Source organism: Leopardus geoffroyi, chromosome A1, assembly GCF_018350155.1.
Source record: "Leopardus geoffroyi isolate Oge1 chromosome A1, O.geoffroyi_Oge1_pat1.0, whole genome shotgun sequence".
In the NCBI taxonomy this organism is placed as follows: Eukaryota; Metazoa; Chordata; class Mammalia; order Carnivora; family Felidae; genus Leopardus; species Leopardus geoffroyi.
This window is the reverse complement of record NC_059326.1, coordinates 188,395,634-188,411,637: the sequence shown is the minus strand read 5'-3', so window position 1 is coordinate 188,411,637 and position 16,004 is coordinate 188,395,634. Positions and strand designations below refer to the sequence as shown.

General features: G+C 43.7%; 1 long non-coding RNA gene across 2 annotated transcripts; it reads left to right on the top strand.

Moving 5' to 3' along the window:
* Nucleotides 1-794: 794 nt before the first annotated feature.
* On the top strand, nt 795-12,141 carry LOC123611375. Of its 2 annotated transcripts, none has more exons than XR_006718632.1 (2): nt 795-1,117; nt 11,726-12,141. It is a non-coding gene; the product is annotated as an uncharacterized LOC123611375 (long non-coding RNA). The 2 variants fall into 2 exon arrangements; XR_006718635.1 differs by lacking the exon at nt 11,726-12,141 and adding an exon at nt 8,803-9,720.
* The last annotated feature ends 3,863 nt before the right edge of the window (nt 12,142-16,004 follow it).

Genomic DNA, 16,004 nt, shown 5'->3' with positions numbered 1-16,004 from the left:
ACGTGGGGCTTGAACTCACGAACCTTGAGATCATGACCTGAGCTGAAGTCATAAATCAACCACTGAGCCACCCAAGTGCACCCCTCTTCTTTTTCTTCATTATAAAAACTCCACCCCCTTTTTTGGAGGGTGGGGGAATGGTTAACTCATCATTGTTTCCAGGTCTCAAAATACTTTTTTCCTCATATATTTTCTTTGGTGACCCCCAACTCCAAACACCTTTCTCCTTGGTGCTGGTTGAATTACAATTTTTTCAAAAATCTTGTTTTCTTACAGCCTTTATTTTAGGCTGTAGATCTTCACCGGTACAGAGTGTACAAGGTGAGCCCTTGGTTTGGCAAGCCTTTTTGTCTCTGCTCCCTAAACCTCTGGTGTCAGGATTAGATGAGAAATAAAGAGTTTGAAACATTCTATTCAGTTGATTGGCAAACAATCATTTCAGATGCAAAAAACTCTATCTGCATGAAAGGATTTTGTACACTGATTTTGAAAAAAAAAAACAAAGAATAGGAAAAAAAATAAGATGATTCCTTGGATAATCAGAGTCAGAATTTCTTTGACTCTCTGGAGAAAAATCCCATGCTAGCTCCCTCATGTTTTTTTTCCTTCAGCAGCCTGTATTAGAGTGTGGAAAAGCAGCAGGAGGAGAAAAAAGTCTGTAATTTTAATGGGACTACGGAGACCACTTTGAAATATTGAACATTTCCATGAGAACAAATAGCTTCTACCTGATGTCATAGCCGCTTGTTCTCTTTAAGGATCCAAGCAAGTAGGCGAGTTTTCCTGACGTAGGATATGGTTGGGTCCTTCAGGACATTGAAGGATGTCACTCGTGGGGCATGGTCGGCTCCCTGGTCTGTGCCTGTTCCCTGAGCCAGGACTTTGATTTCAGCGTTCCTTTCTCTAAAGCCACGGCCACTGCAGCCCAGCAGTGACTCAAGCAGATGGCTGTTGGTGACAAGCCTCTTCTGATTGGTAATAAAAATACCAGAAGCTACACTGCATTGTGTACAAATACGTGAGGCTATTGCAGATTCCTTTGTATCTCTAGATTCTATTTTGAGAGCGGGTTGATCTTCTCCATGCAGAACCCTCACAGAATGAGCAATCACGCCAGGTGGGTGCTTGAAGCGCTATTGCAGTTTGTGAAAGTCAAGATTTGTTTGTTTGTTTGTTTGTTTGTTTTAATCAGCCTTCAAAACCATACCCTTACCCTCTAGGGTTTCTGACTGACTGCCCGTGATCTGGGGTGGGGAGGAGGAGAAAGAATTTGGATCTTATACAAAAACCATCAGAGGCTCTTCCCAGTTGAAAAACGAACTCAGATTGTACTGCCTCTCTCTTCCCTTAAGAGATGCTGCTAAATGAACAATACTGTGGGAAAATGCATAACTGCGGATGGGAACGGAATTTGGGGCAGAATCTGGGGCGCCTGGGTGGCTCGGTCGCTTGAACGTCCAACTTCGGCTCAGGTCATGATCTCACACTCCGTGAGTTCGCAACCCTGCGTCGGGCTCTGTGCTGACGGCTCAGAGCCTGGAGCCTGTTTCAGATTCTGTGTCTCCCTCTCTCTCTGACCCTTCCCCATTCATGCTCTATCTCTCTCTGTCTCAAAAATAAATAAAACGTTAAAAAAAAAAAAAAAAAATAAATAAATAAATAAATAAGTTGGGGCAGAATCTAAATGCCCAGAATCCACTTCCTGCTCAATGACTCTAAGAACAGGTGAGAGTTGAAGTTTGAACTTGTTTTGCTTCATTTATGGCACTGGTTCACAAACATTTCAGCATCAAATCACCTGGGGAGCTTTTATAAAATTGCAGATTCCCAGGTCAGAACCTCACTCAGAGGTTCTAATTGAGAAAGTTTAATTTTTTTTTTAATGTTGGTTTATTATTGACAGAGAAAGAGAGAGAGAGAGAGAGAGAGAGAGAGAGAGCATGAACAGGGGAGGGTCAGAGAGAGAGGGAGACACAGAATCCAAAGCGGGCTCCAGGCTCTGAGCTGTCAGCACAGAGCCCGACTCGGGGCTCGAACTCACGGATTATGAGATCATGACCTGAGCCAAAGCCGGACGCTCAAGCGACTGAGCCACCCAAGCAGCCCCTCTGATTGGAAAAGTTTAGACTGGGGCCAGGGATTCTATATTTGGGATGAGAAACCTAGGTGACTCCAAGCTGCTACTGCTACACTAAAATGTGATATTAATAAGTTTAAAAGTCATGGGGCCAACTGTGACCCACGTCAGCTAACTGCTAACTCTGTGGCCCCAATCTACCAATCATGAGGGTTCTGGGTGGGGGTGTGAGAAGCACTGGCATGGAGAGAAAAGATAACAGATAAGGGATCAGAAGGTCTGGTTTCCAGTCCTTGTCCTGTCATTTATTAGCCATGGGACCTTGGGCAAATGTCACTGGGGGGCTCAGTGCCTCATCTATAGAATGGGGCCTATAATTCATGCCTTGCTTACCTCATTGGGTCATGAGGATCAAATTAGAAATAACTGGGTAAAAAAATGACATGTTAGAAGTCACAATATTTTCATAGAGAGGCAGTACTTTCCCTCTTGAGTCTAATGATGGCCTACTCACACTCAGCATCCCCAGACCCAAGCACCTCTGCTCAATGAACCAAGGGAAGCCTGGTTCATTGTAAGAGCTGATTCCAAATGCAGTTATCATGACCCGGAAGGAAGTGGTTTTTAGAACAGCCAGCTGCATGCTATAAAGGGAAGATTCTGGGGCTCCATCCTGCATCAGAGGCTCTGTGAGTGTGGGTGGGAATTTTAACATTGCCAGAGACCATTCTTCTATAAAAAGTGGGAGAGTCACTGGGCAAGGGGATAATGGATGCTGGGGGCCTAAGAGTTGCACACACAGGTCCTCTTTCCTGCTTCCTGTGGCCCAGGAAAAAAAAAGCATCTTGGTGCCCCAGTCTTTTCCTTCATCTCCTGCCCTTCTCCTCTATCCCGTCTACTCTTATTACCTGCTCCCTGGCGGGTCCAGCTATACATGACTGCAGCCTTTGCCGTTTTGCCCTGAAATCATCTCCCTCTATCAAAACTTGTTCCCTTCCTGTTGGTTCTCAAGCAAATAGTTTCCAAATCCAGTTCCCTTGAAGGTGTGTGGTACAGGTTCTGGCACCCCCAAGACTCAGCTTTTGTTTTTAAACAGATTTTTTTTTTTTTTATATTTTATCATTTTTTCAAAGCATTCTGTCAAGACATTCCTAGAGCAATTCTAGCAGAGGAATATGAGTCATTAGCACCAGGTCAGGTGCTAATGGGCCAGGACAATACTGGGGACAAGGATCCCCACCCCTCAGCCTGCATAGCTGAGGAAGCCAAGCCAGCTCTCCATGCCTGTCAGTCAGCCTGATTCCAAAACTCTGATTCCTGGGCTCTTATCCTCTCCCTGGCCCACTCCCTTTCTCTATTTTAAAACAGTGCAACAAGGTGTTTCCGCTTTGCATATGGAAGGCCTCCTTTCCTTGGAGTTTTGTCATTTTATCACCCAGCTCCAGAGAGTAGCCAGCAGGGCTCTGAGCTGAGACAGCGGCCTCGGATTTCCCAAAGCCTCCAATTCCTCCCCCAAGGGGTTGGCAGTCTCCCTCCTGGGCAGGGCCTGGCTCATGGAGCCCTGGTTTTCTGTTTATTGATTTCTAGTTGTGACATGGGGCTCATCATGTCAAAATTCTCAAGGCTGATGTTGCCCCAAAGTACCATTAATGAAAACTCCTTCCATGAATACTGTGTTTTGATGAGGGCAGTGAGTCTTCAGGCAACATTTCTAAGGATTGTTTTTGCTTGGCTTGAGGGATGGTTTTTTTTAACTTCTTTCTTTTAAATTGAAAAGAACATAAAATGGACAGTAGATTAAGAAAGGATAAATATGTAAGGTGAACTTGAGGAAAAGACTAATTTTAACAACCTCCAAGAGGGGATGAGAGGTGATGGACCCTCCAGTTGGTAAAGCATCAGAGTCAGGCAGCTACGGGTGAGGGAATGCTTGGTAGTAAGCAAAACTGAGAGCACCAGAACATAACTACTCTTTTATGATATCCTAGCTTTTACAGATATTCTCCCAGGAATAATAGGCTGAAAAAGTCCTGCTGCATCCCATCAGCATGTAGAGGAGGAATCAACAAACTGCCATCCACCCCCTATTTTTATAGTTTTATTGCAATAGAGCCATACCCATTCCTACTATCTGCAACTGTATGCATGCTACACAAAGTGATTATAGCAGATCATATGCTCCACTACATCAGAAATATTTGCTGTCTTGTCCTTTACAAAGAGCTTGCCCACATCTGGTCTAGATGCTGTATCCTCTAGATCACTACTTTATAAACTTTTCCCCTTAGCAACGGAATGCTTTTTTTTTTTTTTTTTTTTTGCAAAGAATATTCCGGGTGCCTGGGTGGCTCAGTCAGTTGAAAGTCTGACTGTTAATTTTGGATCAGGTCATGATCCCAGAGTTGTGGGATTGAGCCCCACATCTGGGTCCATGCTGAGCATGGAGCCTGACTTGGGATTCTCTCTCTCTCTCTCTCTCTCTCTCTCTCTCCCTCTCTGCCCCTCTCCCCTGCTCACACATACTTTCTATCTAAAATTAAAAAAAAAAAAAAGAAGAACAAGAAGAAGAAAGCTGGAAGTATTACAATTCCAGATTTCAAGATATACTACAAAGCTATTGTAATCAAAACAGTATGGTACTGGCACAAAAATAGACAGATAGATCAATGGAAACAGAATAGAGAGCCCAGAAATAGAGCCACACTTATGTGGCCAATTAATCTATGACAAAGTTAAGACTACATTAAAAAAAAAAAAAAGCTTTTGCAGAGCAAAGGAAACCATCAACACAACAAAAAGGCAACATACTGAATGGGAGAAGATATTTGCAAATGCTATGTCTGATAAGGGGTTAATATTCAAAACATACAAAGAACTTATACAACTGAAGGCTTAGAAAACAATCTGATTTTAAAATGTACAGAGGACCTGAATAGACATTTTCCCAAAGAAGACATACAAATAGTCACCTGACACATGAAAAGATGCTTAACATCAGTAATCATCAGGAAAATGCAAATGAAAACCACACTGAGATATCACCTTACACCTGTCAGAATGGCTAAAATAAAAAAGACGAGAGATAACAGATGTTGGCAAGAATGTGGAAAAAAAAGGAACTCTCATGCACAGTTGGTGGGAATGTGAATCGGTGCAGCCACTATTGAAAACAGTATGGAGGTTCCTCAAAAAATTAAAAATAGTTCTATTTTTAATATGATCCAATGCTTCCACTACTGGGATATTTAGTGAAAGAAAATGAATACACCAATTTGAAAAGATATATACACCCCTATATTTATTGCAGCATTATTACAATAGCCAAGATATGGAAGCAACCTAAGTGTCCATTGATAGATGAATGGATAAAGAAGAGGAGGTATGTATAAAATGGAATATTACTAAGCCAAAAAAAAGATAAAATCTTGCCACTTGTGACAACAGGGATGGACCTAGAGGATATCATGCGAGGCAAAATAAGTCAGACTGAGAAAGACAAATACCATATGATTTCATTCACATATGGAATCTGAAAAACAAAACAAATTAATAAACAGACAGATAAAAAGCAGAGTCAGACCTATAAATACAGAGAACAAACTGAAGGGCAAAAATGGGTGAAGGGGAGTGGGAGGTACAGGTTTCCAGTTATGGAATGAATAAGTCCTGGGAATAAAAGATACAGCATAGGAAATATAATGAATGGTATTGTAATAGCGTTGCATGGTGGCAGATGGTAGCTACACTTGTGAGCATAGCCGAAGGTACAGAGATCACAGTGAATCACTATGTAGTACACTTGAAATTAAGGTTACATTGTGTGTCAACTATACTCAAAAAAAAAAAAAAAGAGTAAAGAAATCACTGCACAATATATGCTTCTTGAAGGCAGGGTACTGCCTTGGTTTCTTTGTGTCTATCTAGTGACTGACACAGAAAATACACTCAAGATAAGTATGAAGGACGAATAATGGAATGAAGTGCCTCTAATTAAGACCCTCCATGGTCACTTTTGAATCTCTTTCTGCCCCCCTGGCATCTAATGTCTCCCCAAGAGTGATTTGTACCCACTGTCTCCTCTTCCTATATTCTCATTACTGGTTTCTGACTTTAGTCCCATTGCTCTGCTGGAACTGTTGTCACCAAGGTCCCCAATGATATTCTTAACTACCACAGTCCATGGACATTACTGAGCTCCTACCTTCAGGCGAGCCTTTGGGCATTTGACAATTTCTGAGTCTTCCCGCCCCTTGGGCTTCTCATTACACCACAACCTCCTGGCTGTTTTTGCTTGTTTTTGATCTTGCTTCCCTGTCTCTGAAACTGGCTCCATTTTGCCTGCCCCTAAACGATGGTGTCCTATAAGTACTGACATTGCAGCAACTGAAATCTAAATGTCGAGTGCTACAAGTCACAACTTCAAGTGTATCCTCCTCCCTAAATTTTGGACTCATTTATTGAATCCCTTATGACACAGCCCCGCCTGGCACCCCCAACTCAAACTTTCCTAATCTGAATTCACTGTGGCTCTCATAAGCTGCTTCCTCTGATGACACGATTGCCTGGCCTTTTCTTGTCAACTTCAACCTGGGTGCTTCAACTAGAACAGCAAACACCAGATTCTGCCCACTTTGCAATCTAAGAGTTTCTTTTTTTTTTTTAAAGAGAAAAACCATTTTTTGTATAATAAATTATACAGAAATGGGTTTATTATTTTGTGACAAAAATGCAAAGTATGATGAATTATTAATATCTTTCAATTTATTCAAATTTTTAAAATTTTATTTCTTTAATTTACATCCAAATTAGCATATAGTGCAACAATGATTTCAGGAGTAGATTCCTTAGTGCCCCTTACCCATTTAGTCCACCCCCTCCCACACCCCCTCTAGCAACCCTCTGTTGTTCTCCATGTTTATGAGTCTCTTATGCTTTGCTCCCCTCCCTATTTTTATATTATTTTTGTTTCCCTTCCCTTATGTTCATCTGTTTTGTCTCCTAAAGTCCTTATACGAGTGAAGTCATATGATATTTGTCTTTCTCTGACAGACTAATTTCACTTAGCATCATACCCTCCAGTTCCATCCACATACTTGCAAATGGCAAGATCTCATTCTTTTTGATTGCCAAGTAATACTCCATTGTGTATAAATACCACATCTTTTTTGTCCATTCATCCATCGACGGACATTTGGGCTCTTTCCATACTTTGGCTATTGTTGATAGTGCTGCTATGAGCATAGGGGTGCATGTGTGCCTTCAAAACAGCACCCCTGTATCCCTTGGATAAATACCTAGTAGTGCAATTGCTGGGTCATAGGGTAGTTCTATTTCTAGTTTTTTGAGGAACCTCCATACTGCTTTCCAGAGTGGCTGCACAAGCTTGCATTCCCAGCAATCTAAGAGTTTCTTGACTCCGTCCCCTTTATTCATCTCTTATCACTCCCTTGGGATGATGAGTGTCCCAGTTGGTCTCCTGAAGCCTAGAGCGTAGCCCATTCTCCTCTGTGCAGCTGGAGGGATTATGTCATTCCTTGCTCCCCCAGTGCCCACATACTTACAAGCTCTCCGTGGCATCCCACTGCTCATGGCATCAAGGCCAGAGTTTATCAACATTACTTACAAGGTTGTACAAGGGCTTGTTCCTATGGTCTCTCTGATCTCATCATGGATACCTCTCTTCACTCACGGCCTCTGAGCCATGCTGCATGCCATGCTTCTTCCAACCAGAGAGGCTTAATCCAACCTTTGCCTTTGTCTGATATGGCCATCCCTAAATAACACTTATTCATCCTGGGACTCTGAACCCAAACACCACTTTCTCTGGGATGCTACTTTCCCTGACTGAACCAAATGCAGCCACCATGGGATTTTGGGGCACCATGAATGTCTCCTTCCTAACTCTTGCACTTGTCTTATACTTTTGTGCCTGGTTTTGTAATTATTGCTTGATATATATCTCCTACTAGAGCCTAATCTCCGTGTGGGCAGGAACAAAGTCTGAATTTACTCTCCTACTTATCCCAGTGGCTACCCCAGCACTGCATGTCCTGTAAGTGGTACGTGAAAGTGCAAATAGTCATTGAGTGAATAAAATTGTGTCCCTTTGTAGAATTGTTCCCCTTAAATGTCTCCTGAATACATTCTACCTGAAAGATACACCAGATCTTATCTGGGCTTGCCCTTAAATGATTCCCCATTGGCTGCAGGATAAAGTTAAGCCTCATGCCATACAAGCCCTGTCATGATCTTGACCATTCTCCGGGCTCATCTCTTGGCCTCACTGTTGGGAACTTTATGCTGTTGCAACCCAAGCCTCCTTCCTGTTTTTAGCACACATCATCCTATGTCATACCTTTGTTCCTTGTGCAGACTTCACTCAGATTCACTGACTGTTAACATTTCGCACATTTGCTTTCTCTCTCTGTCTATATGTGTATGTGTGAGTATATGTGTACTTGGGGGAGGATTTGAGAGTAAGTTGAAGCCATCGTGACACTTCGCTGCCGAGTATTTCAGCGACTGGCATCTAAGAATAAGGTCATTCTCCTCTATAACCACAACATAATTATCACACTTTGGAAATTTAGCATTAACAGAATACCATCATGCAGATTAAATTCATATTTTCCCAATTGTCTGAGTAATGAAATTTATAGCTCCTTGTTTTATTTTGTTTTGTTTCCCTTCACCCAGTTTTGCTCCTCCCCCATCCCCTGTTCTAGGTCTGGTTTGCTGCCTCTACTTCCTCATTTCCACTCTGATTTCAGAAAGGGCAGAAGTTTCAAGCTGTACATCAAAACCTGTTTCTTCTATCTGAGCACAGAGCTTGTCCTCATTCCGGGCTCCCTTTGAAGTTGGGTGTGTGCCTGTGTGGCCAAGTTCTGATGGGTACAAACTTCAAGGTCAAGGTTTTTAAGAAGTAGAGAGATCTCATCTGCATTCTCTCCTTTTACCAGCCGAATGTGGACAATGAAGATAAGGCTCTAGGGAACAGTGGAGACACAAGATAGAAAGAGCCCTGGGTCTTCAAATCACTGGACAGAGGAAAGTGTCACGCCAACCAGGGACACATGCCTTGGGTTGTTAGATGGGTAGAAATAAGTTTCTATTATGTTTGAGCCCTTATACAGCTGTGGATCTACTTGTTACAGCAGCCAGTATCACCAAATGAAGTTAAAGGTCCTTCCCTGGAAAGAGAGTGGATGGATCTTCTCACCCAGAACCTCTTACCTCAGGGGACAAAGAGCAGTGCAGGGGAGGCTCGGATGTCGCAGGCCAGGAAACAGGTAGTCCCAGGAGCTAAAGCCCTGGGACAGAGAAGGAGCACCAATAGGTACAGGAACTCAGCCCACAGGAACTCCAATCCCGGTTCTCTGTCTTCCAACTTCTATGCATGCTTGTGTCTATGCCTTTGTGCAATGAGGAGTCCATTTCTTAAGTTGTACCAGAGAAATTAGTCAACACAGAGGCTTTTTTCCAAATGCAGAAAACTAACAAAATAGAGAAAATCCATAAAAGTTTGCTTTGACAATATGAAGATAATATGAACAAAGAATTACAGCCATTATGTGAACTTCTCATTTTGTCTAGTTACTATGCAGCACAATAAGAAGACTTATCATTAAATATGTCAGATTTGCTTTGTTGTCAGTTTATTTGATCACGACGCCAAACTTTCATCTTGAATGTACAGCCTGCATTTTTCATGCTCCAGCTCACAGCTTAACAAACTAGAGTCAAACTCACTATCCTCTATCATAAACAGCTTTATGGCTGAGTAAAATTTGAGAACATTTCATCAGTATTTACGTTTTATGGGTTTTGTCAACTTGCTTAAATTTTCGACCGTGTGGACTGAATTAGAAAGATGCTAAGCAGTGAGACTGTTGCTGAGCCAGAGATCTGAGGCTTTTGAGGGATCCTTTGGTCTTAGCAAAGCCTGGCTGCTTCATGCCACACTCCTGGTCGGTCAGACCAGGCTGAGGTTTGCCCATCAGTCTGACTTTGCTTCCAAGACCTCCGCATCTCCTTACATTAAATTAATTGTATATATTACTTGCAATATGTATATATTAAGTGCATAATAATATACCAACGTTATTAAAGTGTTCTGGCAAAACTACTCTATGTGAGCAGAGGAAAATATCACGGTCCAATACCAGATGATGCTAATAAAATAATAATAACAGCATCCAACACTTACTGAGCAGATACTATGTGCCAGGTACTGCCCTAACTGTTTTCCAACTTAATGAATGTTTACAGTAATCCCAGGAGGGAGGAAGAGTGGCTCATTACTTCCTCACATAAATTTTGAGACAACACAGAACTTCCCAAAGTCACAAAGCCTGGCTAGCTGGGGCTAACCCACAGATGAGGTAAGTAACCTCCCTTGCTCCTTCCAACTTCTCTTTTACTACACTTTCTCCTTTGCTACATCTTGAGAAAATACCAGTCTTGGCTTAGGTGAAAAAGAGAGGGAGGCGGATTTGTGTTCACTGCTCCTCACTGCTCATTGAAAACTTGGGGAGTGTTGACATTGTTGTGGGGTGAGGTAGGAGAGCTCATATCGCACCTGTTCAACAATGATATATTCAACAAATGTATATTGTATTCAACATGTATATATAAGATAAATATAACACACACACACACACACACATAAAACAAATATATGTACATATATATTGCTGGGTGCTGAGGACAACCTTGTTCTCAACAAGCTTATGATTTCCTTGGGGAAGGCTGAAGGGTGAACAATTACAATACACTGGAAAAGTGCTGTGATGACAGGAGTGTGGGCCTCTGTGGGAAGGAACCTCTAACCCAAATTTAGGGGCAAATGGGGAAGGCTTCCTGGAGAAAGAGGCATCTATTCTGAGACCTATAGGACAGGAGGGAACAAAACAGGAGAAGAAAGAAGGCAAGAAAAGAGAGTTCCAGGCTGTGGAAGCAGCACCACACTAGCGGTCTGTATCAGGAGAGATGGTTACAGAGGGCCCATTGACACTACACTGGCTTCACCAGATAAAGCGCTAAACAGCCCTTTCCAGAAAGTTTTCTCCTCTCTACTACAGGGCCTGATTTTCTCGACATTGATCCATTGACAAATGTTTCTATCAATACACCAATCAGATTTATTATTTACTACACAGAAGGCACCGGGTGAGGCCTAGAGGAGAATTCCAAGAGCTCTGAAACTCTGCTTCTATTTTCAAAGAGTTTACTGAGTGTGGGTCTGGAACATTCTCAGAGGAAAAAAAAAAAGAGAGAGAGGGAGAGAGAGAGAAATTTAATAGTAATCCAGACATGAAAGGAGGAGGAAGAATGATAGGAGGCTGAAACACTCAGCCTGGCTTTAGACCCTCACTCAGCCACACCCTCACTATGCAAGCATGCTTGAGCTACTCAACCTTTCTGAACTCCGGCTCCCCATTCATCGAGTGGGAAAAATAAAAGGTCCCTTTCAGGAAGATGGCTGGGATTAAATAGGGACCGCCTGTACAGCACCTAGCATGCTGCCCAGCACAGAGCAAGCTCTCGATAAATGTCTTAACCATGATCATATTATTATAATTTCCATTAATTCGCCCCATAAATACCTGGGTGCCTCCTCCGTGGTTCCTCTTGTACTTTTTATTTCAGGACTCCTGGGTTCATGACACACCAACCATCACCCCAGCACCCGACTCCTCTTCTTCCATTGGACTCTGCCCTCAAGCCTGCAGCATATAGCCAAAGAAACACAACTCATGAGCCCTGGGGAAGCTGGTTCGCCTGTCTAGAAGCCGTCCTCAAAGTCTCCTGGGCACTTCCCCAAGTCTCCCCGGCCTGTTTGTCTCTGAACACACAGATTGCTTTCTCCTGACCGCTTGCAGCCCTGTCTTTACTTGGCCATTAATTGTACATCAGCCCTGACATCTTTTACTGTGTTCTGCTATATTTTTATTTATTATTGATTCTACACATGCCTAACATTTGCTAAGTCCAAACCATGTGCTGACAGCACTTAGCAATGGTCTTGCTGAAGGGATAAAAGACTATTAAATTGGGTTGAAACATCTAGTTTTAAACCGTTATAGAGTGCATGCTCAAACAGAATCAGGAACCAAAGGCATATTTGTTTAAAAGAAAAAAACAAAAAACCAAAAATGTCAGCATCTAGTCAATTACCCAGTAAAAAACAAGACTTGTGTGAGAGTTTTAAAATAACAACACTGAAAGCAACTCTTATTTATTTGTTTGTTTGTTTAATTCATGGATGATGGTGAGGAGGTCTCCTGTGTTTTTAACCCCGGTGCCTGGGGCAACCGGACCACCATTCGGAGAGGCTGGAGGATGACGGGAGAGCAGGTATGATGGTGATGGTGAGACACAGTAAGTTTAAGTTGCAGACAAGTTCATTTCAAGGCCATAGTAGGCCACACAAGTGAAAATGTCCAATCAAGCAGCTGGCAGTCTGGGAATGGAGTTGAGGAGAGAGGACAGGGCAGAAGTGGATAGAGGCATCCTTCCCAGAAGAGATGGCCACACTTTAAGCAGAAGTCTTTTGGTGCCAGACATCCAAGGAAGGGGCACACATTTACCAGGGTGAGTAACACATCGCCAGGCCTCCTTGGACTTCTTTGCCCAAATTGGAGAAAACTGACTGAGACCCAAGAGGTCTGGGGCTAAAGCCCCGGGGGGCTTACCTTTGAATTTTCCTGTTCTATCTTAAAACATCCTGTGAATTTTCCATTCCACTCCACAATACACAAATACTATTTTAAATTACTTTTGAGTAAAACTGACTGTGATGGATGACAGGTGGCATTTAGCCTGTGGCTTCACATAGGACAAATTATCCCAGGCATAAGAGGGAGTTCACACTTCAGCTTGAAAAGCAACGCATTCAGCAAGGAGCCAAGTGTTTGTTTTTGCTTTTGTGTTTTTCCCCCTCTTTGGCAGGGATCAGATCATGAGATTGGCTAGCCAATTAGCAGGGCAAGCATGGGAGTGAGTGGAACCCCAGACGGAAGTTTTGATGAGGGTGAGGCCATCAGGAAAGGTCTGGTTGCTGAAAGGGTATGTAGCTGAGGGGATTGCCTGAGTTACATCACGTTTTGGGGCCTTACTGGACAGAGTGAGGGATGCCAGAAGGGAGAATGAAGTGTTGGGATCTTGGGTCTTGGCAGTGTTATTGACCATAAGTGGAAGGGGAGGGAGAATGACCGGGGCTAGGCCTTCAGGACGCTGTTTGCTTTGGTGCTATGTGAACCAAGGACTCTAGAAGGTTCTCTGCAGGGCCACTAACAGGCTGAGATTTCTCTCCAGACTGGAAACAGATTGCTGGAGCTTCCGTCCCACGGCATATTTCACTAACAGATTGGGTGCGATCTTCCCTGAGATGGGGGTGTTTCAAAAGCAGAGGAGGAAAGGGAAGCTGGAAGTGGGGGAAGGCAGCCTTCAGCTTCAGTGTGGCTTCAGGACAGTTCTTGCAGATGTGGGCAGAGCGACAACTGCCAGTTCTCTGAGCCTCTGGAGATTTAGCAAACCTGGGGACGAAGGTAGGGGCAATGCAGATTATACAAGAGGATCCCGAGGGCCTTCTGGACACAGAGCCTCGCTCAGGATGGGTTTACTGTGCGTGTGAGAGGCACATCTTTCTTTCCTTGCACCAAATTAAACCAATTTGATCAAAATTTGTAATGCAGAAGAGCATAATTAAATTGAAGATTTTAATTAGGCACAGTTTTGATGAAACTTAACGGAGCCGGCAGGAATACTCTTGCTGTCTATTAGACATAATCCTGCCTGGTGAAGAGCTCTTTAGTTGACTGTCTTTAATGACTGCCCAGCACTCAGCCTCCTCACTGGTGCTCCAGCCAGCCTAGAAGCAGAGAGGTGAGAGGGGCCTGGGGAGAGGAAGGAGTGGGGTGTACATCCACAGGGTGGCAGCTCTTCTCAAAGGAACGGTGCTGCTAAACTTTGGGGGTACCCAATTATCCCCTTTTCATCTGTCACAGTGGAGAAATCGTGCAGAATTATGTTGAGGGCAGTTTCACAGTAATGAGTCAGGAAGGAGAGGGCAGGGCTCCCCACAGCCTGAGAGGAACCTCTGCTGGCCTTCTTTGCTAATTGCTGGCACCTCTCAATGACACTTCACAAAGCTAGAATCTTCCACCAGCCTCGGGCAGAAAAGCCCTTAAAGAAGGCCTCCCCGGGGTAGAGATCTGGGAAGAGCCCTCAGCCTGCCTGCCCAGACTTTCATAAACACTGCATCGCTGAAGGAAGGAAGGAATGAACAAAGCAATTAATGAATAAGTGATTCACCCTGGAACTCTGCTGACAAAGAGAAGGAATTAAAAAGTATGGGCTGGTCATGGCTGCTGCCTTTTTACAAACAGTGCCTGGGCTTCAGAGAGAAATACTCCCTTTCTTTCCTCATCTCTCCCTTCTTTCCTTTATCCAGCCAATTTTCTGGAGGGCTCCTTGCAGCAAGCATGCTCCCAGGCACTGTATATTTTATGGCAAGTATGTAAGGGTCCGTGTTCCCTGCCCTTCTGGAGCTACCAGACTACTGGGAGAGACAGTAGGTATATAATTAGGAATTAGGAGAAACTCTGAGAAGGAATAACAGAGAAGTCTTACTTTGGATGAGGCCAAGGATCAGCAAACCCCAGCTGAGGGGCCAAATTTGACTGATGCTTATTGTCATGAATAGAGTTTTATTGGAACGCAGCCACACCTATTCATTTGCATTTTGTCTGCCAATGCTTTTGCTTCAAAAGCAGAGTTGAGTAGTTGTGACAGAGACCTTATGTCCTGCACAACCTAAAATATGTATCATCTGGCATCTTATGGAAAATGCGTGCCAACTCTGGTTTAGATGGCCAGGGCAGGCCTCTCGAGAAGATGAGATTTAGCTCAGACCTGGAGAAGTTAGCAGGGTAAGGAGTTCCATACAGGAGGAAGATCAGCAGGGGTGGTCCCACAGTAGGGAGGAGTTGGGTGTGTTCAAGGACCTGGAGGAAGGTCTGTTTGTTTGACTATAGTGGTGACGGAAACACAGGACCTGGATGAGTTGCAAGTGGAGAGAGGGCCCTTTCACTCTGAACCTTACCATTCAGACCCTGGAAAGGGATTTGAATGTGGATCTAAGTGCCCCAGAAAGCCCTCAGAGGGTTTTAAGCAAGGGTGTGATGTACTTTTTTTTTTTTTTAATTTTTTTTTTAATGTTTATTTATTTTTGAGACAGAGAGAGACAGAGCATGAATGGGGGAGGGGCAGAGAGAGAGGGAGACACAGAATCCGAAGCAGGCTCCAGGCTCTGAGCTGTCAGCACAGAGCCCGACGCGGGGCTCGAACTCACGGACAGCGAGATCATGACTTGAGCCGAAGTCGGACGCTCAACCGACTGAGCCATCCAGGCGCCCCAATGTGATGTACTTTTTAAAGAACCTTCTGGCCCCGCTGATCAGAGGGGCTTGAAGAGGAAACCATCCCTGTCTTGATTCGATAAAGCAAGAGACCGTGACAGCTTGGATCAAGGTCACATAAGTGGAGGTGGAGAGTCATGGGCAGATTTGGAATACATTTGAGAGGTAAAATTGACACAGTTTAGAAATAAATTAAGTGGCAGAGGAGACAGAGGAGAAAGGTCAAGAATGATCCCACCCAGCATTTTGGCTAGAGGGACTAGGGAAAGGATGATACCATTTGCTGAGGTTGGGAGAGGAGAAGCCTGGGTGGAATGATTTAAGAGGTCAGCACTTTTTATCCTCCTTAAAATTGATATTCTTGTGAGACTCCAAGTGGAGATGACAGGGACACCATTGGATATATGACCCTGAAGTGCAGACGAGAGGCCCGGGCTGAAGATAAAAATTTGTGAGTCATCGGCATATAGATGGTATTCAAGCAACGGGACTGGATGAGCTCACCT